This window comes from Mustelus asterias, chromosome 14 (assembly GCF_964213995.1).
Source record: "Mustelus asterias chromosome 14, sMusAst1.hap1.1, whole genome shotgun sequence".
Lineage (NCBI taxonomy): Eukaryota > Metazoa > Chordata > Chondrichthyes > Carcharhiniformes > Triakidae > Mustelus > Mustelus asterias.
This window is the reverse complement of record NC_135814.1, coordinates 31933768-31957231: the sequence shown is the minus strand read 5'-3', so window position 1 is coordinate 31957231 and position 23464 is coordinate 31933768. Positions and strand designations below refer to the sequence as shown.

Genomic DNA, 23464 nt, shown 5'->3' with positions numbered 1-23464 from the left:
GACTGAGCCTTTATTCTCTGGAATATAAGAATGAGGTAATCTAATTCAAACATACAAAATTCTTACAGGACTCAGCAGGGGAGATGCAGGAAGATGTTTCTCTGGCGGGGTCTGGGACAAGAGGACACAGTCTTAGAATCAGGATGGCCATGGACTTAGATGGGGAAGAATTTCATGAGGTGGTGAATTTTGGAATTCTCTGTCTCAGAGGGCTGCCGAGTCCCAGTTGCTGAGCATGTTCAAGGCTGAGCTCGGTAGATTTCCACATGTTAAAAACATCAAGAAATACAGGGATTGTGTTGGAAAATGGTGTTGAGTTCAAAGGTCAGCCATGATCTCATTGAATGGTAAAGTGGGCTTGAAGGGCTGAATGGCCTACTCCTTTCCTGTTTCTTATGATTTTAAATCATATAAGAATGATGGATTCAAATTTCTAGCCCCTACTAAAATTGCAAGATGAGGATAATTAACTGGAAAATCTCCAATGCCTATCAAATATATAAAATATTTCCGACTTCGTCTTTTCTTTACGTGCTGTGAATGTTTTTTCAAATACATAATACAATCGGGCAGAGTCAACAGGCAGAGTTTTGTGAAAGGGAAATCATGTTTGACAAATTTATTAAGAGTTCAGTGAGGATATAATAAGTAGGGTGGATAAATGGGAACCAACAGATTTAGTGTATTTGGTTTTTCAGAAGGTAAGGTGCCACATAAAAGGTTACTGTACAAGATAAGAGCTCATGTTGGGGATAATATATCATCACGGATGGGCCGTTGGCTAAGTAACAGGAAACAGAGAATCAGGATTAATGGATCATTTTCAGATCAGCAAACAATAACTCAATGTCACAGAGATCAGTGCTGGTGCCTCAACTATTTACAATCTTTTTTAATAATTAAGGTGAAGGGACAGACTATATTGTAAGAAGGTATTATAGCCAGATTCGCTGATGATGCAAAGAAAGGTTGGAAAGCACATTGTGAGAAGGACACAGGTTTGCAGGTCAAGTGAATGGGCAGAAAGTTGGCAGATGAAGTATAATGTCGAAAAGTGTGAGGTTGTCCACTTTTGCATGAAAAATAGAGAAGCAGAATATTATTTAAATGGAGAGATTTCAGAATGCTGCAGTATAGAGGGATCTTGGTGTCCTTGTACAAGAATTACAAAAAGTTAACATGCAGGCACATCAGGTAATTAGGAAAGCAAATGGAATGTTGGTCTTTATTGCAAGAAGGATGGTGTAAAAGTAGGGAAGTCTTGATATAACTGTATAGGACATTGGTGACAACTGGAGTACTGTATACAGTTTTGCTTCTCTTAAGGAAGGGTGTACTTTGATTGGAAGCAATTCAGAGAAAGTTCACTAGGCTAATTCCTGGGATTAAGGTCTTATGAGGAAAGGTTGAGCAAACTGGATCTAAACTCATTGGAATGTAGAAGAATAAAAGGTGATCGTATTGAAATATATAAGATTATAAGGGTGCTTGACAGAATAAGTGCCTGGAGGATGTTTCCTCTCGTATCTAGAACCAGGGGCCATAGTTTAAAAATAAAGGATCTTCCATTCAAGACACGAGGAGGATTTTGTTCTCTCAAGGTTAGTCTTTAGAATTCTCATCCAGAGAGTAGTAGAGGTTGAATGTATTCAGGGCTAAGTTAGACAGATTTTTGATTGACATGGGAATTCAACGTGATCGGAAATGGGCAGGAAAGTGGTGTTAAGGTCATAATGAAATCAGCCATGATCTTATCGAATGACCGAGCAGAATGACCAGGCTTTGTCAGGGGCAGGTCGTGCCTTACGAGCCTGGTTGAGTTCTTTGAAAATGTGACCAAGCACATTGACGAAGGAAGAGCGGTGGATGTGGTCTATATGGACTTCAGCAAAGCGTTCGATAAGGTCCCCCATGCAAGACTTCTTGAGAAAGTGAGAGGGCATGGGATCCAAGGGGCTGTTGCCTTGTGGATCCAGAACTGGCTTGCCTGCAGAAGGCAGAGAGTGGCTGTGGAGGGGTCTTTCTCTGCATGGAGGTCAGTGACCAGTGGAGTGCCCCAGGGATCTGTTCTGGGACCCTTGCTGTTTGTCATTTTCATAAATGACCTGGATGAGGAAGTGGAGGGATGGGTTGGTAAGTTTGCTGACGACACCAAGGTAGGTGGTGTTGTGGATAGTTTGGAGGGATGTCAGAAGTTGCAGCGAGACATAGATAGAATGCAAGACTGGGCGGAGAAGTGGCAGATGGACTTCAACCCGGATAAGTGTGTAGTGATCCATTTTGGCAGATCCAATGGGATGGAGCAGCAGTATAAAATGAAGGGTACCATTCTTAGCAGTGTAGAGGATCAGAAGGACCTTGGGGTCCGGGTCCATAGGACTCTTAAATCGGCCTCGCAGGTGGAGGATGCGGTCAAGAAGGCGTATGGCGTACTGGCCTTCATTAATCGAGGGTTTGAGTTTAGGAGTCGGGAGATAATGCTGCAGCTTTATAGGACCCTGGTTAGACCCCACTTGGAGTACTGCGCGCAGTTCTGGTCACCTCATTACAGGAAAGATGTTGAAGCCATTGAAAGGGTGCAGAGGAGATTTACAAGGATGTTGCCTGGATTGGGGGGCATGCCTTATGAGGATAGGTTGAGGGAGCTTGGTCTCTTCTCCCTGGAGAGACGAAGGATGAGAGGTGACCTGATAGAGGTTTACAAGATGTTGAGGGGTCTGGATAGGGTGGACTCTCAGAGGCTATTTCCAAGGGCTGAAATGGTTGCTACGAGGGGACACAGGTTTAAGGTGCTGGGGGGTAGGTACAGGGGGGATGTCAGGGGTAAGTTTTTCACTCAGAGGGTGGTGGGTGAGTGGAATCGGCTGACGTCGGTGGTGGTGGAGGCAAACTCGTTGGGGTCTTTTAAGAGACTTCTGGATGAGTACATGGGATTTAATGGGATTGAGGGCTATAGATAGGCCTAGAGGTGGGGATGTGATCGGCGCAACTTGTGGGCCGAAGGGCCTGTTTGTGCTGTGGCTTTCTATGTTCTATGTTCAGACCGATGGGCCAAGTAGCCTACTCCTATTAATCTTACACCTACACCAAAAAGTGCAATTGCAGGCTTTTGTGGAGAGTTACACCATAAATGTAACAAACTCAAATTTACAAATTGATAACGGTATTATAAAAGAAAAGGAACAATGTATATCTTTTACATGGGAACTGAATTACTTCTATATGCTTTGGTACAATTTTCTCTTCTCTACCACCACCAACAGCCCTCCATCCATCCTACATTTTCAGCTGAAAATTTCACTAGATCTTGTTCCAGTGTACAGTTCTACGGGAAATCAATTGAGACTTTTGCATTTCATTATATTAATAAAGTTCACCTAGTCGCCAACTAATAAAAAAATTGCAACTATCTGATCAAGTTGTAACATCTATCACCTGCCAGTGATCATGCAAGGAATTGTGATACAAACCTGTATCTCTAACAATGTCAAAGATACTGTGGTTATCAGAATAATCATCATCAATAGTTCAGTTTGGTTTCAAAATTACGGCAACAGTTCAGTGGCTAGATTGATCATCACATGCTGTAATCTGAGCATCTGTCATCCTTAACTGGATTCAGCTTGGTGTAGCATGGGTAACACGGTTTCAAAATGGCAGTTTCAAGAGTTGCCCTACACAAAACCTCTTAAAGGCGTATAAGCTTACCAGATGGTAGTTGTATGCTCCATATTTAAGTTCAAGACATTAGTAAAATTGCTTGCGCGCCCTCCTTGCGATGCTTGCATATTGGGTTGAATCACCTCATACATCAATGTGCCAGTTGTTACCAGGTGCTGTCTTGTCTTCTTCATACTGTGATTATGAATGATTACACTATTGTTCTTAAGAAATTGTATAATGAAATTGACAGTCAATGCTGCAGTATCTTTCTCTGAACTGAGTTCTCTGAGCTTTTATTGACTTTTTTTTCTGATTACCTTTATCCGAGTCTCTGATTACCTTTTTGTGACTTGATCCTCAATCTATCTTCGTCTCTAACTTTCCTCTAATTAATGTAAGTGTTAAGTCATATATTTTTATATCTGAACATCGAATCTATGCAAAAGGATTTTCTCTATTTCACAAACTCACTTAAAAAAAGAAAACACACTAACAGATTTGACCTGGCTTTTGCAGTTAAATTGTAAATACACTTTTTGGGCTTAGATGTGCTGTTGAGTTTGGCAGTAACGCTAAGTTCATTCTGCTGCTGTTAACATTGCACTTTTAAAGGCATTTGTCCATCGCTTACCAAAGACTTTTACTCCCTTCGGTCTACCTGGCAGATGTAAAGCCATTTGTTTTTCACCTTCTGGTCATAAACTGTTAGAGCACAGTAAAGTCAATCCTTTTGACTCCTTCACTGCATTGGCCTGCACTTTTTTTAATTCACAGAAACTTGCGTCTTTTAAGAATTTTCTGGGCTTGAACAAAATGATTTTTTAATCCTGTCCCATTTGTTTTCACTTCTGTTTGTCCTACTGTTCTTGGCTATACAGCATCTTTTCTTGGAGAGACTGCTGCCAGAACTTTCAAGTATCTTCAGTCGCACGTCAATTCATTGAGAAAAGCTTTTGCTGTTTTAGAAAGAATAGTACTAGTGCCAAACTGTGACGAAAGCATAACATGATTGGTTCTGAGAACATCGCACTCACACACATGGCATGCAGTAAGCAAAGTTGGGATGAGATTGGACATCATGTCAAGTACAGTCTTCTACTCCTGTGTCGTCTAAAGCCAAAGGACCTCCATCACTGTGCCAGTTTATTTTCCCACTGCTAAAAAGTTGTGTACTCTGTTGCTTCAATAGCACCTTTTATTGAGGAATCTAGTGAGATTCCAGTTTTTCTTTAACACGTGTTTATACTATTGGTGGTCTTTGTGTTCATAAAATTTGTCAGTGTGTTGCTAATTTTCCTGAAACAAATTAAGCATTGGTATCAGTTTGTGCTGGCCAACAAACAGTCCATCTTGGACATCAACAGAACCTTCATCCCTAATAGGACACACACACAGCATAAGACTGTGTGACTGTCACAAAAAGGGTAAGGGAGCTTGTTTGTGCACTAATTTATTTAATTATTTTTCAGTTAAATTAGTGAAAAAAATCAGAGGTTTTTTTTCTAAACAGGAAATAGGCCCAGCAGCAGCCTGGGAAGGTTTTGGAGGGTTTAAAAGTAGGCCGCACCTTTGAGCGGGCAGCGTCGTTAGCGGGCAGCCGAGTGAGCAGGGGACAGAGTGAGAGCTAAAAGGGCTTTGGCTCACAGGGCTTCGGCGAAGGCGAGGAAGGTTGTTTGTTTGTTTTTCTTCGGTTACACCCCCTTTTTGTTTTATCCCAAAAACTAAAAAGGACATGGCTGGTATGAGTGGGAGGCCAGTATACTGCATTCGGTGTGGGATGTGGGAGTTCCTGGAGACAACTTGCCTTCCGGAAGTCCATATCTGTGCCAGATGTGTGGAACTGCATCTCCTGAAGGATCGTGTAAGGGAGCTGGAGCTGAGGCTCGATGAACTCAGTTTAGTTAGGGAAAATGAGAGAGTAATAGATAAAAGTTATAGTCAGGTAGTGACACCAGGGTCTCGGAAGGAAGACACGTGGGTCACGGTTAGGAGGGGTAATAGTCAGAAGGGTGATGTGCCAGAAAGTACCCCAGTGGCAGTCTCCCATAAAAGAAAGGGAAGGGCAACAGATGGGAGAAGGAAAGGGAGTGAGCAGTCTGTGGAGGGATCCCCTGTGGTTGTCCCCCTCCAAAATAGGTATATTGTTTTGGATTCTGTGGAGGGGGATGACCCTCCAGGGGTAAGCCACGAGGACCAGATCGCCTCCACGGAGACAGGCTCGGGTCCGGAAGGGAAAGAAGGGGTTTCGGAGAGCGATAGTTGTGGGGGACGCAATGGTTAGAGGCACGGACAGGCGCTTCTGTGGGACTGAACGAGAATCCAGGATGGTAGTCTGCCTCCCTGGTGCCGGGGTACTGGATGTCTCCGAGAGGGTAGGAAGCATATTTAAAAAGGAAGGTAGTCAAACTGATGTGATTGTACACATTGGTGGAAATGATGTAGGTAGGAAGAGCAGGGGGGTCATACGAGAGAAATTCAGGGAGTTGGGTGCTAGGCTAAAAAGTAAGACCTCCAGGGTAGCAATCTCTGGACTGCTCCCGGTGTCTAGTGCAAGTGAGGCTCGGAACAGGGAGATTCTACAGTTGAACGCGTGGCTAAAGGACTGGTGCAAGAGGGAGGGTTTTAAATTCATAGATAACTGGGAAATCTTCAAGTCAGGATGGCAACTGTACAGAAAGGATGGGTTACACCTTAACTGGAAGGGAGCAAATATCCTGGCTGGGAGTTTTGCGAGAGTGTTTCGGCAGGATTTAAACTAGTGTGGCAGGGGGGTGGGGAACAAAACAGGAGGTCAGTAAATACTGAGGCTGGGGTTGAGCTGGGGGCCAGGGCAAGGCTAGCTAAGAAGAGGAGCACTCTGGAGGAGGAGGACCTGACTGGGCCTGGAGGTCTGGAGTGCATCTGCTTCAATGCGAGGAGTGTAACGGGTAGAACAGACGAACTTAGGGCCTTAATGCTTATGCGGAATTTGGATGTGGTTGCGGTGACGGAAACTTGGTTAAAAGAAGGACAGGACTGGCAGCTGAATATTCCGGGGTATAAGTGTTTTAGGCAAGACAGAGGAGGGGCTAAAAAAGGTGGGGGAGTAGCGATATTAGTTAAGGAGCATATTACCGCGGTGCAGAGGGTAGACAACTTAGAGGGGTTATGTACTGAGTCGCTGTGGGTGGAACTCAGAAACAGGAAGGGTGCAGTCACTATGCTGGGGGTGTACTACAGACCACCCAACAGCCCACGGGAAGTGGAGGAAAGGATATGTCAGGAGATTCTGGATAGGTGCAGAAAACATAGGGTTGTTGTAGTGGGGGACTTTAATTTCCCTGGCACAGACTGGAAAGTGCTTAGAGCTGGGGGTCCGGACGGGGAGGAATTTGTAAAATGCGTACTGGAAGGTTCTTTGGAACAGTATGTAGATAGCCCGACTAGAGAGGGGGCTATACTGGACCTAGTTCTGGGAAATGAGCCCGGTCAGGTCGTCAAAGTTTCGGTAGGGCAACATGTGGCAAATAGTGACCACAACTCTGTTAACTTTAGGATAGTAATGGACAAGGATGAGTGCTGTCCTACGGGCAGGGTGCTAAATTGGGGGAAGGCTGACTATAGCCGGATTAGGCAGGAATTGGTGGATGTTGATTGGGAGAGGATGTTCGAGGGTAAGTCCGCGTCTGGCATGTGGGAGTCTTTTAAGGAACTATTGATAAGGCTGCAGGATAGGCATGTGCCTGTAAAAAGGAAAGATAGGAAAGGTAGGATTCGAGAGCCGTGGATAAGCAGGGAAATTGAGGATCTGATTAAAATGAAAAGGGAGGCGTACATTAAGTCCAGGCAACTGAAAACAGATGGAGCTCTGGAGGAATACAGAGAGAATAGGAAAGATCTCAAACGGGGAGTTAGAAGGGCAAAAAGAGGTCACGAGATGTTCTTGGCAGGCAGGATTAAGGAGAATCCTAAGGCATTCTATTGATACGTTAGGAACAAAAGAGTTGTCAGGGAGAAAATCGGACCTCTCAGGGACAAAGGAGGGGAATTATGCTTAGAACCCAAGGGAATAGGGGAGATCCTAAATGAATACTTTGCATCGGTATTCACGAAGGAGAGGGGCGTGTTAACCGGGAGTGTCTCGGAGGGAGGTGTTGACTCGTTAGAGAAAATCTCCATTACAAGAGAGGAAGTGTTAGGTTTTTTAGGGAACATTAAAACTGACAAAGCCCCAGGGCCTGATGGCATCTATCCTCGACTGCTCAGGGAGACGAGAGATGAAATTGCTCGGCCTCTGACAGAAATCTTTGTCGCTTCTTTGGACACGGGTGAGGTCCCTGAGGATTGGAGGATAGCGAATGTGGTCCCGTTGTTTAAGAAGGGTAGCAGGGATAACCCAGGAAATTATAGGCCGGTGAGCTTGACGTCCGTGGTAGGGAAGTTGTTGGAGAGGATTCTTAGAGACAGGATGTATGTGCATTTAGAACGGAACAATCTCATTAGTGACAGACAGCATGGTTTTGTAAGAGGGAGGTCGTGCCTTACAAATTTGGTGAAGTTTTTTGAGGAAGTGACAAAAACGGTTGATGAAGGAAGGGCCGTGGATGTCGTCTATATGGATTTCAGTAAGGCATTTGACAAAGTCCCACATGGCAGGTTGGTTAAGAAGGTTAAGGCTCATGGGATACAAGGAGAAGTGGCTAGATGGGTGGAGAACTGGCTTGGCCATAGGAGACAGAGGGTAGTGGTCTAAGGGTCTTTTTCCGGCTGGAGGTCTGTGACCAGTGGTGTTCCGCAGGGCTCTGTACTGGGACCTCTGCTATTTGTGATATATATAAATGATTTGGAAGAAGGTGTAACTGGTGTAATCAGCAAGTTTGCGGATGACACGAAGATGGCTGGAATTGCGGATAGCGAAGAGCATTGTCGGGCAATAGAGCAGGATATAGATAGGCTGGAAAATTGGGCAGAGAGGTGGCAGATGGAGTTTAATCCGGATAAATGCGAAGTGATGCATTTTGGAAGAAATAATGTAGGGAGGAGTTATACAATAAATGGCAGAGTCATCAGGAGTATAGAAACACAGAGGGACCTAGGTGTGCAAGTCCACAAATCCTTGAAGGTGGCAACACAGGTGGAGAAGGTGGTGAAGAAGGCATATGGTATGCTTGCCTTTATAGGACGGGGTATAGAATATAAAAGCTGGAGTCTGATGATGCAGCTGTATAGAACGCTGGTTAGGCCACATTTGGAGTACTGCGTCCAGTTCTGGTCGCCGCACTACCAGAAGGACGTGGAGGCATTGGAGAGAGTGCGGAGAAGGTTTACCAGGATGTTGCCTGGTATAGAGGGTCTTAGCTATGAGGAGAGATTGGGTAGACTGGGGTTGTTCTCCTTGGAAAGACGGAGAATGAGGGGAGATCTAATAGAGGTATACAAGATTATGAAGGGTATAGATAGGGTGAACAGTGGGAAGCTTTTTCCCAGGTCGGAGGTGACGATCACGAGGGGTCACGGGCTCAAGCTGAGAGGGGCGAAGTATAACTCAGACATCAGAGGGACGTTTTTTACACAGAGGGTGGTGGGGGCCTGGAATGCGCTGCCAAGTAGGGTGGTGGAGGCAGGCACGCTGACATCGTTTAAGACTTACCTGGATAGTCACATGAGCAGCCTGGGAATGGAGGGATACAAACGATTGGTCTAGTTGGACCAAGGAGCGGCACAGGCTTGGAGGGCCGAAGGGCCTGTTTCCTGTGCTGTACTGTTCTTTGTTCTTTGACTGCTATGATTCCGTCACAGGCCAGTAGTGCTGAGTGATACTTGGTTAGGTCCTGTGGCAAAAACCCTATACCAACCATATTTTCAAAGAAATTTATTAAACATATAGAACTTAAACCAATAGAGCTCAGAATAGAGATTATGCCCTTCTGTATTGACACACTGTCTACACCAATCCTTGCAAAAAGCCTTGAATGCTGAACCAAATGCACTTCATCCCAGCTTACCTTTGGAAACTTTCTTTTTGGGCTGTATCATAAGAAATAGGAGCAGGAGTAGGCCGTTGAGTCCACAAGCTTTTGCCAGGATTGTCTCAACTCCCAACATTAGGCTCAATTCTGGGTTAGGAGCCCAGATGTGGCTGTGAAGAATGGCAGTGTTCCCAGAGATGGCCAATTAAAAAGCTGCCTCCAGCAGGCCCTAAAGATGGAGGAATCTTCTGAAGAATTATAAATGTGACCACAGCTGCAAGCTATCAGGTGAAGAGAGTACCGCTCCACAGGATGGCCTGCTACTCCAGTCTTTGGAAGATGGGATTTCAGGGTGGGGTTGGGGTGACATAAATGAGCGTAATTAACTACGCCACCCCTGCAGGGCGGGTAAGTGGTGCTGGTCAGACCCCACTTCCACCAAGATCACTCGGAGGCAGGATTTTGTCGGGTAGTCTTTCTGACGTGAAATTCCCCAGTTTTCCTCTGTCTCACCTCCAAACCTATTAATACGGGACCAGGAAAATCAGCCCATTGTCTCTTCGCTGTTTAGAACCATAACATGTCTGTCTGAATTTTTGCATCCTATTAACTTTAATCTTCTCTGTGCCCATTTTGGCTGTTGATCCTGATCGGAGCCCGCTGTTTGGCCTTTTTACCCTCGGGCCCCTTCAATCTTGTCTCCTTGTCTTCTTCCAGGAACATGCTCGAAAACAAATAAAATACGTGGCTTCTTTTCTCCACCACAAGCCATTCCTTAAAACCTTGTCCCTTTGCACTTTTCCACATTATGTTTCTGGACATGGACTATCTGCTTCTATTAATTCTCATGCCCTGAACAAGCTCACCTTCTCTATGATATTCACCTCCTGGTCTCTTAGTTTTCTTCCCACAGTTTACGTGCCACAACATTAAAGCAGTCTTAATGACAGGATGCCATTTGTAATGCACTATTCCCCTGCATCTCTCTCTTCCTCTCTACAGTTTCTTCATACAATCCTCTCCCAAAGTCTTTCCTCCTTTGTCCAGCTAAATGATACTTTCTTCACCTCATTGTCTCTCTTAACCAATCCACTTATAGCCAGAGAATTTCCTGTAAATTCTTCTCCCCACAACATCACCTCAAGTCTCTTAAAGGTATCCTCATCAATGCTTTCATCGGTCCCATCTTATTTCTCATATCTATGTTGATCCTCAGTGACATTATCCATAAGGGGATCAAGGGTTACAGGGCGAAGGCAGGAGAATGGGAATGTGAACCATATCAGCCATGAATAAATGGCGGAGCAGATTCAGTGGACCGAATGGCTGAATTCTACTCCTATATCTTATGGACTTGATATGTAGCCTCATGTGTATTGGCATCACCCAACTGGACTTCATCATCATCTCTTCCTGTAAATTCATTCACTGCCTCTGTGTTGTCTGATTTCCACTTCTGCAATTTTCTCCAATTAAATATTCCTCCATTGACTTTGGCCCCCAACTACAAATTCTGTTCCCTTGTCATCAATTTCATTCCTTCCATGGCTACTGTCTCAGGTTGCTTCAGGCTAAAACAGCTTCAACATCTTTTTTGACCTTGATGTGAGTTTGTCTCCCCCATATCCTCTCCATCGCCAAGGCTGCCTAATTGCACTTCTGTGATATTTCACATTTCCACCTCTCCCTCAGATTTTCTGGTTCATCGTCAATGCTTTTATCACCTCCAGTCCTTGTCATCTCCTATTCCACATTCCATAAACTTAAGCTCATCCCAAACTTTATCTACATGCTCACCATATACAAAACTTCACCTTATGTCCTGTACTCGTTGACCTGCATTTCCTCCCAGTACATCAATGCCTCAATTTTAAAATTCTCATTGTTGCATTCAAATGCTTTCCTGGTGCTCCCCCTTATTTCTGCAACTTCCTCCATCCCTACACACCTTTCAGAACTCTCCATTCCTTCATCTCTGGTCTCTTGTGCACCCTCATTCTCTTTGTCCCATCATTGGAAGCTATGCATTCATCTGTGTAGGTCTTAGGCTCTCAAAATCCTTTCCAAACCCTTTGTTTCTGCATCTTTCTCCTTTTGCAAAATCCTTAAAATTTACTTCTTTAGCCTCGGGCTCAATATTTTTTTTGTCTGATTACATTACTGTAAAGCACCGTTGATTGTCATCCTCTGTTAAGGAATTGTATAAATCCAAGTTATTGTTGTTGCCCGTCATCAGCTGCTAATGGCCATAAGTAATGCACTAGATACTGTCATCAAAAGCTGTTGTCACATCATTTTTCGATTGTCCCAATTAACCAGTGCGAGAACATCTGTGCCAAATTATGAGAACAAAACCCAAAATAGCAAAAAAGGCAGCCTTCTAAGTTGGGAACCACCAATGTTAAAGTATCTGACTAGACGTTTCTGGACATATGCACCAACATTGCTTAACATTAAGAATGCTCCAGTAGGTGCCATGGGCACTTCGTCAGTCTACATAGTTGTACTATTTAAACCAAAGGTGAAACACAATTGATCCTGCCAAGGAGGAAGCACTGATCAACAATATTGAATTGCCTAATTTCAACCAGACCAACTAAAGATTTACAGTGTACAATGCACAAAAGGATTTGATTCTGTGAGCAATTATATTCACACAGCAGCCAGTTTATTGAACACCTGTGCCCGTTTCCACAAGGAGGCCGACTTAACCTCCACACGCAGGTAATGTATAAGGAACAACTTAACTTGCCCCATCAGCTCAGATTGATTCCTACAGAGCTTGTTGGAAGAGAAAGCGAAAAAAGATAGGCTTTCGGGTCAGTTGCATTCAATGCAGGTGAAACAACCAGGTCCTGTGGCTGTATTACAGTGGGAGTAGGAGACCAACTGCAGCATTGCCTATCTGCAACATCGTGACAACATTTTTTGTGTGCATGCTAGGCAGGTGATTTTCCACAGAACCACTCAAGCTAGGCTTTACTCCCATGGTCTCTGGAGGATGCAGATCATTCAAAGAATGAAAACTCTACAAGGTAGGAAATCAATTAAAATCTGGTGTATGAGTAATTGTTTAGCAAAATATCTGTGCTCTATTTTGCAAATAGACTCAGCCAAAACTCAAGTCAACTGACAAATTCAGTGAATTAAACAGAAAAGATTAGAATTCTTTAAATTGCTATTGATATATTCTATATACTTTTTTTTTTACAATCGCTCATCAATTGATTCTCCTCTTTCATTTTCCTGAAAAGATTGACTACTGGAATGTATTTCATGGGCATCAATTACATAGAAGGTGCAATACTAAAACAGACCATTCAGTCGGTCTGGTCGTGCTGGTTTTTATGTTCCAAAAAAGGCTGCTTACACCGTCTATATAACCTTTTTTCCCTCCTTCCTTGTGTGTATTTATCTAGTTTCACCTTAAATGCATCTACATGATTTGCCTTGACTTCTTTTAGTGAGTTCCACAATCTGACTATTCTTTTGGGTAAAGGAAGTTTTTCCTGATTCCTCCATTGGATTTGTAAATGACTATATTACACTTATGGGCCCTGGTTTTGCTTTGCCATAAAATTGGAAGTATCTTCTCTATTTCTAACCTATCAAACCCTTTTGCAATTTTTAAAAACTTCTTTCAGGTCACCCCTCAGTCTTCTCTTTCTTCATTGATATAACATTTTGATTCTGGTATACTTGTAATAATACCTCACTCCCGGTGGCCATTCTCCACCTATGACTCAGCCATAAGCATTGACAAGCTACTCAACTTGGAGGTATCACCAAAAACATTTCTGGTTAGGATAGCTGGGTAATGATCAATATTTGATCATTTTCCCTTTGTTACCTGAGAGGTGCCATTGGTAATTAGCACTCCATCCACCAAGGTTCTCTTAGAGCACGATCCAACCCCAAACTATTCATTTCTTATTGAGATTGTAATATTTAGTCTAATCTTTGTTGTTAAAAATGTAAGCATTGTCTAAACATTCCAGTGTTGTACAAATAGTGAGGTAATATTACTTAACTATTTGCACAGATAGTTGTTTCTATTTTAGGATGCATTGCAACACAATACCGATTGCAGATGTAATCATCTGATGCAATACACTATTACAATTGTCAACAACAAAAGTCAATTTTGGCTACAGATTCCTACAAATGTTTATGTAATTAAACCTTCAGTAGCTCTTCATACTAATATGCTGCTCAGCATGTTTTCTGGGACTCCTGGTACCTGCTGCTTGCCACAAGGGTTCATACTGATGCTTGTCAATTGTCTAATGATCAACTGGTGACTATCTTCCTGGTATGATGGTAAGCAAGATGTCTTTGAAGCTTATTTTGTCTCAAGATGATGGCTTCCTTTGGAAGTTTAAAATCAACTTGTATCACCAAGTCTGAAGGCAGATCATAGAAATCATAGAAACCTTACAGTACAGAAAGAGGCCATTCGGCCCATCGAGTCTGCACCGACCACAATCCCACCCAGGCCCTACCCCCATATCTACCCACTAATCCCTCCAACCTACGCATCTCAGGACACTAAGGGCAATTTTTAGCATGGCCAATCAACCTAACCTGCACATCTTTGGACTGTGGGAGGAAACCGGAGCACCCGGAGGAAACCCACGCAGACACGAGGAGAATGTGCAAACTCCACATAGACAGTGACCCAAGCTGGGAATCGAACCCAGGTCCCTGGAGCTGTGAAGCAGCAGTGCTAACCACTGTGCTACCGTGCCGCCCTGCCGCGTGCCGATCTGTTCCTGCGGGCTGAAATCTTTCCAATTTAGCTTTGTTTAATCTCAAAAACCTAACAACATAGAGAAAGATTGTGCATTTCGTAATAGGCCAGAGAGAGATTGTTTTTAATTTTCAGTAGCTTGGATTGGAAACTGTAAGATTTATTTTTCAGATAAAGCTCGGCACAACATCGTGGGCCGAAGGGCCTGTTCTGTGCTGTACTGTTCTATGTTCTAAGATGTAGCGCCACCTGATTTAAAAAGCTGTTGAGTTGTATTTCAACATTTCAATTTCCAATTGTGTACCAGTAATTTGCCAATTATGTTATGGGGAATTGTTGCTGTTATCAGAGAATAACATTTTTTTCTGTTCAGTATTTATCCATGGTATGTCAAAGGTTCATATTTTAATTGATCTCCAAAACACTGCTGCCATTAAAGTTTAAACTAAACCCCAAACCAACTCCTTGTGATGCTTCCACAAGGACACCCAGGTCCCTCTGCACAGCAGCATGCTGCAATTTTTTACCATTTAAATAATAGTCCATTTTGCTGGATGACCACACATTTACCAACATTGTACTCCATTGCCAGACCCTTGCCCACTCACCTAGACTATCTATACCCCTTTGCAAACTTTCAGCGTCCTCTGCACACTTTGCTCTGCCACTCATCTTAGTGTCATCTGCGAATTTTGACACACTACACGGTCCTCAACTCCAAATCAAATCTGGGTAAATCATAAACAATTGCGGTCCCACCACTGATCCCTGAGGCACACCACTAGCCACTGATCGCCAACCAGAAAAACACCCATTTTCCCCCACTCTTTGCTTTCTGTTAGTTAACCAATCCTCTATCCATGCCAATATATTACCCGTAACACAGTGCATCTTTATCTTATGCAGCAGTCTTTGGTGCGGCACCTTGTCAAATGTCTTCTGGAAATCCAGATACACCACATCCATAGGTTTCCCATTATCCACTGTGCATCTAATGTTCTCAAAGAATTCCACCAAATTAGTCAAACATGACCTGCCCTTCAGGAACCCATGCTGCGTCTTACCAATGGGACAATTTATATCCAGATGTCTCGCTATTTCTTCCTTGATGATAGATTGAAGCATTTTCCCGACTACAGAAATTAAGCTAACCTGCCTATAGTTACCCACCTTTTGTCTACCTCCTTTTTTTAAACGGTGGCGTCACATTTGCTGTTTTCCAATCTGCGGGAACCACCCCAGAGTCCAACTTGTCTGCATAATTACAGTAACACTGCATTGGTGAACTTTGGTCCAAAATTAATATTACATGAAGTGATAGGTCTCTGATGAAAGACATTTTGTGCTTTGAATGCAACTGACAGCTTCCAGGTCACATGTCTCATTTGTTAATTCTGAAATTAAGTAAAATTTCTAGATTTTTCTTAGGTATCGATAATTTTGTTCTTAATTCTCTTGTCTACACATTGATGGAAATGGAAGCCACTGTTTTCGTACACCATTGCCAGCATCACCATAAACACCATCTAAATCACAACAGGGCCATATAATTGTGCAATCCAATATGGTGCCTTCATCCACATCACCTAAAATGCCTGTAATGATTATCCTGTATTAGTAATTCACTTAATCATTTTTTAATGCTATGTTCTATGATCTATAAAAATGGAAATGCATTTTCATTTTTAAAAATAATCTAACAAATGGTACATATTGTGCAAAACTGATGCAGGAGGGGGTGCTAAAAGCCCAGCATCAGCTACAAGGAAGAAGTATGTAAAATGATGCACAGCACTCATGCACAAAATACTTTCTGATCATAGTTGGTTGATACTCCAGGCACAGCTGCTGAAGTCTGGCTGTCCAAAAGCAGAGATGTCTGAAAACTGGGCGTTTTCATGTGCTGCCATCCACGAATTTTAATTCTCATAAAGCAGTAAAATAAGGTAACAGTTTGTTAGGCTAGTGCTGCATTGACACGGTGGCATACTAGACTCGTTATCAGCTTTGTATGCCAGGCTTTTCCCACGCTCTTGAGTGACTCCCAACTGACCCGGCTTAGCCCAATCTGCCTGGTTTGACCCGGCCCAAACCAGCAAGATCTGAAATCTGGCTTGGTCTCTGTCCTGATGTTGACAGGTTTGCAGCACTGTACCTGTATTTGAAAGGAGTGAATATTGGGTCCCTTGGGTGCTGTCCAGTGCACCTGTTTTTTTTTAAAAAGTGTAAAGACTATTGTTATGTGGTGGTTAGAAAGTGTCCCATTTTTTAGAATTAAATCATTAATATAAATTTTGTTTGTTCAATTTTTTTGAACTTTTGAATATTTCTGTTTTGAACAGTGCTGATGCTATTTGACTGGGATGAGTATTTGAACATGAACGTAAAAAGAAGCTAAAGGAACTCCAATTTCTTTTCAGGAGTGCTGACATTAGTTTTATTACTTGTTACATTTTAAAGGCCGTCTTCTGTTATTAAAGAATGATGACTGGTGCACGACAATGCAGTCTGTTACCTATTTTATTCTTCCTGAAACATAATTATAGGTTAGAGGGCTAATGGGGGGGGGGGAGCACAGAGGATTAAACAATCTCATTTCTGATCCTCAGTCGTCTGTAGTTATCTCCAATGACTTCATATATAAAATGGAAGTATTATGAAATGCAAGCATTTCAATTAGGTACAGGTCGTTTTGATTTCAACACATTTTCTCATGGGAATGCAATGGATTAAATATAGTTTTGCTAATGTTATAGCAAGCTGAACACAATTTCATATAATTTGAATCATACTGTGGCATGGTGCTTATGTTACTGGCCTCCTGTTTTACTGCACGTGAATCCAAAATCCTGGCCTAATGACCAAGTGTTCAAATCTGACAATGGGAACTGGGCATTTAAATTCAAATTATTCGATAAATTGGAAAATAAAGCAAAATATTATCAGTCATGGTGATGAAACTATTGGACTGTCATAAATCTCACCGGGTTCATGAATGTCCTTTTAGAAAAGCAAATCAGCTGTACTTACCCAGCTGGGTCTTAAAGTGATTCCAGGCTCACAGTGGAGGTTGACTGTTAAATTGACTTCCGAAATGGCCTGCTTAGCCACTCAATTGTATTCACCAGTACAAGGGCAATCAGAAGTGGATAATAAATGTCCTTGCTGGTGATGCCCACATCCTATAAATGAATTTTAAAAACGTAAAGAAAATGTTAGAGCACTGAATTAGATATCCTTTGCTTTGCAAGACCTATTCTTTTCAGCCTACTTTGCATTTAAGTGAAAGCTCCCACTGCATTTCTAGAATTATTGCTTTTAGATATAAAGATCTGGCGAAATATTTTGCTCAGTTTCCTACTATTTCTATGAAGTTTAGCACAAGCTGGCTAACCTGTGTATTGCTATGTTAGTTGTACTTTTTATGGAATGTAAACCACCATACAATGTGAAGTACTAAAAGATGGCAGATTCCACTATGTCAGATTCTGCAAAAAGATCAGTGAGGAATAAGGTATCACAGAGATCATTATCAGTGACTTTGGAGTTCTCTATACTGTAAGCAGGGCTTAAGCTGGAGAAGAAAACGCACAGCTCGAGGGAATGGCATGTTGAAGGATGGAGGCACAGGTTAAGGCCCTTGAGCTTGTTCCACTATTCAGTTAGGATTAAAGGAAGCCTTGACCATTGTGGCCAGTCATTGGGTCCAGGAAGAAGATCGAGGAATGGGTGGATTGGGAATCAAGGTGCATGTAGTGGGTTTTATAGAGGAGTTAAACTTGAAGAGAGAGGGAGAAATGGGAGATAATGCAAAGTGACAAAGTTTAGGATAAGTTATGAGTCTTGCGTACAAATATTTGTAGAAATAGGCCATATGACCTGCTAAATGTTTCCCCTCACTCTTTTTCATATAACCCCATCAAGAAATTCCTCTATTCCTTTCTGCTTTGTGTTAATCTACTTTCACTTTTCATGCATCTATGCTTCTCGCTCAACTACTTCTTGCAATAGTGAATTGAGTAAACGAGTTGCTTCTAAATCTCCTATTGAATTTACTAGTAACTATCTTAAATTTACGTCCCATAGTTATGGTTTCCCTTGAAGTGGAAATATTTTTTTTTATGTCTACTCCATGAAATCCTTTTGTATTCATAAAGACCTCTTTCAGGTCAAACCTCGACCTTATTTTCTAGACAAAAGAGCCTTTTCGATCTTTCATGAAAGATATGACCTTTAAGTTCTGGTATCATTCTAGTGAAATCTTTTTGCCAATGTATCCTTCTATGGAGACCAGAACTGTTCAGTGCTCCAAGTGTGGCCTAACTAAGATTTTCAACAAGTTTAATATCATGTTGCAATCAGATGAGGAAAGATAGAATAGCTCTCCTCTTTCCCACTTGTTTAGCCACATTAGTGCTTTGTTTTAAAAGGATATGTTAGCCAAATTGATGAGTGTTTAACAAGGGATATGACTGTAAAAGGCATATACTGACGGGTTTCCTTGAGCTTGACCAGTTTGAGTAAATGTACACAAACATTCAAAGTTTGCACACATGCACCAATAAGATAGAGTGGAAAGGCAGATTAAACAGATTTTTTAGTGTCCAATAAAAGTCGAGATCGACAGACAATTTATCTTCTGGACTGATCAGAACACCCTCCCCAGACATGCGGTCTGTCATCCTGAAGTGTTCCTGAATTCTTTTTCCATGATAGCTGGTCACCCTGCCAAAGACAGCAGCTGTTGGGTTGATTTCTTTCAAAAAATTATCTCTGCCTGTAGCCGTGGATAGCCATACAACACACATGGCTCAAATCAAAATTTACCAACTCACATTTGCCGATAATAATATGTTAGTTTGGCAATTGTATGGTAACAATTTTATAAAAATATATTTCTGGCAATGTCCTTTCCAAAATTGTTTGGTCTAAATTTGCTCCTTTTGCAGTCAGTGATATATTTGTACATCTTATGGTCAAGTTAACCTTTTCAAGATAATATTGAGATAAGAGTAATAATTAGGGTGCAGTTCCTCCTATTTATATTCTGTTGTAAACTTGAGCTGTCCTTAATAATTCCCATTTTGGGTTCTTAAATCGCAGAACTATGTCACTTTTGACAGTCATGCATGGTCTAGGGTATAGTGTTGTAGAGAATCCCTGTCCAGTCCACTTTATTGAAGGTGTTATTTAGGAATATAGGAGCAGGAGTAAACTATTCAGCCCGTCAAGCCTGCTCTGTCATTCATTATGGTCATGGCTGATCATCCACTTCAATGCCTTTTCCCCACTATCCCCATATCTCTGTCAGTGATGTTTAGAAATCTGTCGATCGCCACCTTAAACATACTCCGTGACCGCCCTCGGGGATAGAAAATTCCAAAGATTCACAGCCCTTTAAATTAAAATAAAACTTCATCTCTCTTCTAAGTGGCTTCCTCCTTTGAAAACTATATCCCCTGATTCTAGACTCTCCAACCAAGGGAAACATCTGACCTTCATCTATCCTGTCTATTCTTTTAAGTTTGTTTTGTAGGTTTCAATGAGATTACCTCTCATGCTTTGAAACTCTAATGTCAGGAAGCAGAGGTAGTTTTAAGTGATCTACATTTGGGTTGTTGGGTATTAGAAGTAAGGTATAGATTTAAGTAAATGAACCTCACATTTTTCCACGTTATATTCCATCTGCCATGTTCTTGTCCACTCTCTAAGTCTGTACAAATCCTCTTAAAGCCACTTTGCATCTAGTTTTGATCATCAAATGTGACGGAACTGGAAATCATTGCTATTAACTGATTACCTGGTACGTTATATTGATGAAGTGGCATGTCATAATTCAAGTTAAGTATCTGTCTATAAGGTTGTGCAGATAATTTCTTCTGATTTTATTTTAGATTTATTACTGTCAGCTCGATTGAAGTAATGCCCACTTTGTAGGTCTGGCTTTAAATTATTGTGAGGCGAAACTAAATCTGTGGATGGTGAAGTTGTGTGTAGCATTGAGGGCTGTATTTCATGTTAACCTTTTGGTAGCAAACCTATTGGTGTTGATCTCATCAGCCCCACTTACTTCTAAATATGTAGCATTTTCAATAAACTTATAGAACAACAATTTTTACCTTTTGTTCCACAGAGGCATAGATCTTGAGAGCATATAATGAACAGAATTTGATTTATTCCATCACAATTTATCTGTGGTAGTACATGACATAATACCGCTTATAAAATCAGAGATCCACAGATATTAGATTAAAACTTACATTTCTTCCAGTTGTCCAATTGTATGTCAAATGTAGTACTTATTTCTTCCCCTCTCTCTCTCTCTCCCTCCCACCGGCCTCTCCTATCCTCATCTCATTCTTCCCACATGACTGTCTCTCAATAAATGTCTTTCTACTGATTTTCAGATTTATCAATTCGATTCAGTAATTTACTTTTTGGATAGCAGATGTACACGAGGTGAACTAATGATTACCCAACCGGTGTTACCAATTCCTTTCCTCCACTACTTTTCCTCAATTATTGAAATTTCTGATGTCCAAGTAAGATTCTAACCTCCACAGAAACGTAAAAATTTGCAAATTTCACTGCTTAATTAAATTGTTAAATCCTTTTCACGGTAACTTCATTGCAGTGTTAATGTAAGCCTACTTGTGGCACTAATAAATAAACTTACCTTCAAGATACCCACAAATTGGTTTTGTTACAATAAATAGCAGTATCATTTTCTCAGTGGAGAAAGCCCTTACCCCCTTTATTTTGGCCTTAACCATAGTTAAGAATCATGCTCTTATGTCAAGTAAACACGTCCTTATCCTCCCCACCCCAAAAGAACTGTCAGATAGAAGAGCCACTTTGTAAATGAGCCTCTGCTATCAAACCTGACATTCTACCATGTTATCAGAGCCCAGCCAACCCCACCACTATTTCTAAATTCCATACACTAATTTCCTGCCTATTGTAGTCACTTATTAACTGCTTGTTTTTAAAAATAAAAGACTTTAATAAAACCATATTGGTAAAGGAATATACTATAAACAAGACTGCTCATTAACAATTACATGTGATTCTGAATTATAAAATTCTACATTCAGACACTGAATAGAGAAAAGACCATGCCATGCAGCTAAAATTGATTTTGCTAATTCAATCACTGTATATCAATGGCTGTGACAATGTGTTGCTACTTGCATTATAGTAAAATCGTGATATTGATGCTTATCCCCCAACACACCATGAGCAATGCCCACCAAAGATTTATTAGAAAATTATATTTGGAAGTTCAGACATTGCATTTACCCCAAAATGCAGAATAATTTTAAAATGCTGAGTGCTTCTAAGTTGTGTGAGTACCTTATAGTCTGCAGAACTCTGACCAAACAGTAATTAACCTCTGATCTGAACGTTGACCTTGGCAATCATACTTTTTATGTAAAATTTGAAAATCAATCAGACTCGTAGTAATTCACCAGACAATTGATTTCCAAGTTAGTAGATCATTTGATAAAGCACTGCATAATAGCCTTGTTAGCAAAGTTAAAGCCTAGGGGGATTTAAAGGGGCAGCGATAGTGTGGAGCTGGAATGGACTAAGATGAAAAGCAGAATGTAGTTGTAAAAGGTGGTTTCTCAGACTAAAAGGAAGAATGCAGTGATGTTGCCAGGTGTCCGTATCAAGGCTACTTATGGTGCGTATTGATGACCTAAACTTGGGTACATGGGGTATCATTTCAAAGTTTACAAATGACATGAAAAACAGCGAGGAGGGTTGTACTAGACTTCAGGCAGACATAGCTGAAATCTGAAGACACATGGCAGATGTAATTTAATGCAGAGAAGTGAGAGGTGATGCATTTTGGTAGGAAGAATGAGGAGAGGCAATATAAATTAAATGGTACAATTTTAAGAGGAGTGCAAGATTTTGGGATGAATGTACATAAATCTTTGGAGGTGGCAGGGCAAGTTGAGATGGTTGTTTAAAAAGCAAATGGAATCTTTGGCTTTATAAACTGACACGCACAGCACAAAAGCCAATAAATTATGCTAACCTATAGAAATCATTGTTTAGGCCCCAGCTCAAGTATTGTGACGGGTTTATTTGAAATCACAAGCTTTCGGAGCACTGCTCCTTTGTCAGGTGAAGTGACGAAGGAGCAGCACTCCAAAAGCTTGTGATTTCAAATAAACTTGTTGGATTATAACCTGGTGTCATGTGACCTCTCATTTTATCCATCCCAGTCCAACACCGGCATCTCCACGCAATGCAAGAATAGAAATTTGACAAGAATATTTACTTTCGCCACAAAGCCTGACTTCTGATATGTATTAGATTATAAGAGTAAACAAGTTTTGCAATTGTATAGATCTTGGTGAAACCACTCTTGAATACTGTAGGACATTTTGGTCTCCTTATCAAAGAAAGGATGCACTTGCCTTGGGAAGGAGTACACCAAAGGTTCACCAAACGGGTTCCTGCATTGAAGCGCTTGTCAGATGAGGATAGTTGAGTAGACCGAGCTGTTCAGCCCCTCGAGCCTTTTTCACCATTTGTTGGGATTGTGCCTGACGTGTGGTCTAAATCCATCCATCCGTCTTGTGGAGCCCTGGTAACACATCTGGCAAAACTACACTATAGTCCCTCCAGATGAATATATTCTTTTGAAGGTGTTGTGCCCAGAACATTTCGCAATATTCCAGCTGTGGTTTAACCAGGGTTTTGTGCAGATGCAGAAAAGCTAACTTTCCATTAGCCTTTTGGATTTTTTTTTGCCTGATCGCTGCATTTTTATGATCTATGCACAGAAATCCCAAAACCTCTCTCTACCTCCTGTCCCTAGCAGCAAATACTCTGATCTATTTTGGCCCTGAATGGACCTCTCATTTGAAATCCATTTGCCTGCATTTTTGCCCACTCACTTAATCTGATGATGTATTTTCATAATTTTATGCTCCTATCTACCCTATGCCTTATGGCATTTAATTTTATGTTAGCAGAACATTTGACTATATGGCTATCCAAGTAATTAATAAATATAGTGAACAGCTGAGATGTCAGTATAGATCCTTGAGTGACACTTAGCCACTTCATTCCAAGTTGCATATGT

General features: G+C 41.6%; 1 protein-coding gene across 43 annotated transcripts in view; it reads left to right on the top strand.

The window, feature by feature from the left end:
* r3hdm1 (R3H domain containing 1) overlaps positions 1-23464 on the top strand; it is a 132105-nt gene that overhangs the window by 76539 nt on the left and 32102 nt on the right. The window lies entirely within an intron of this gene.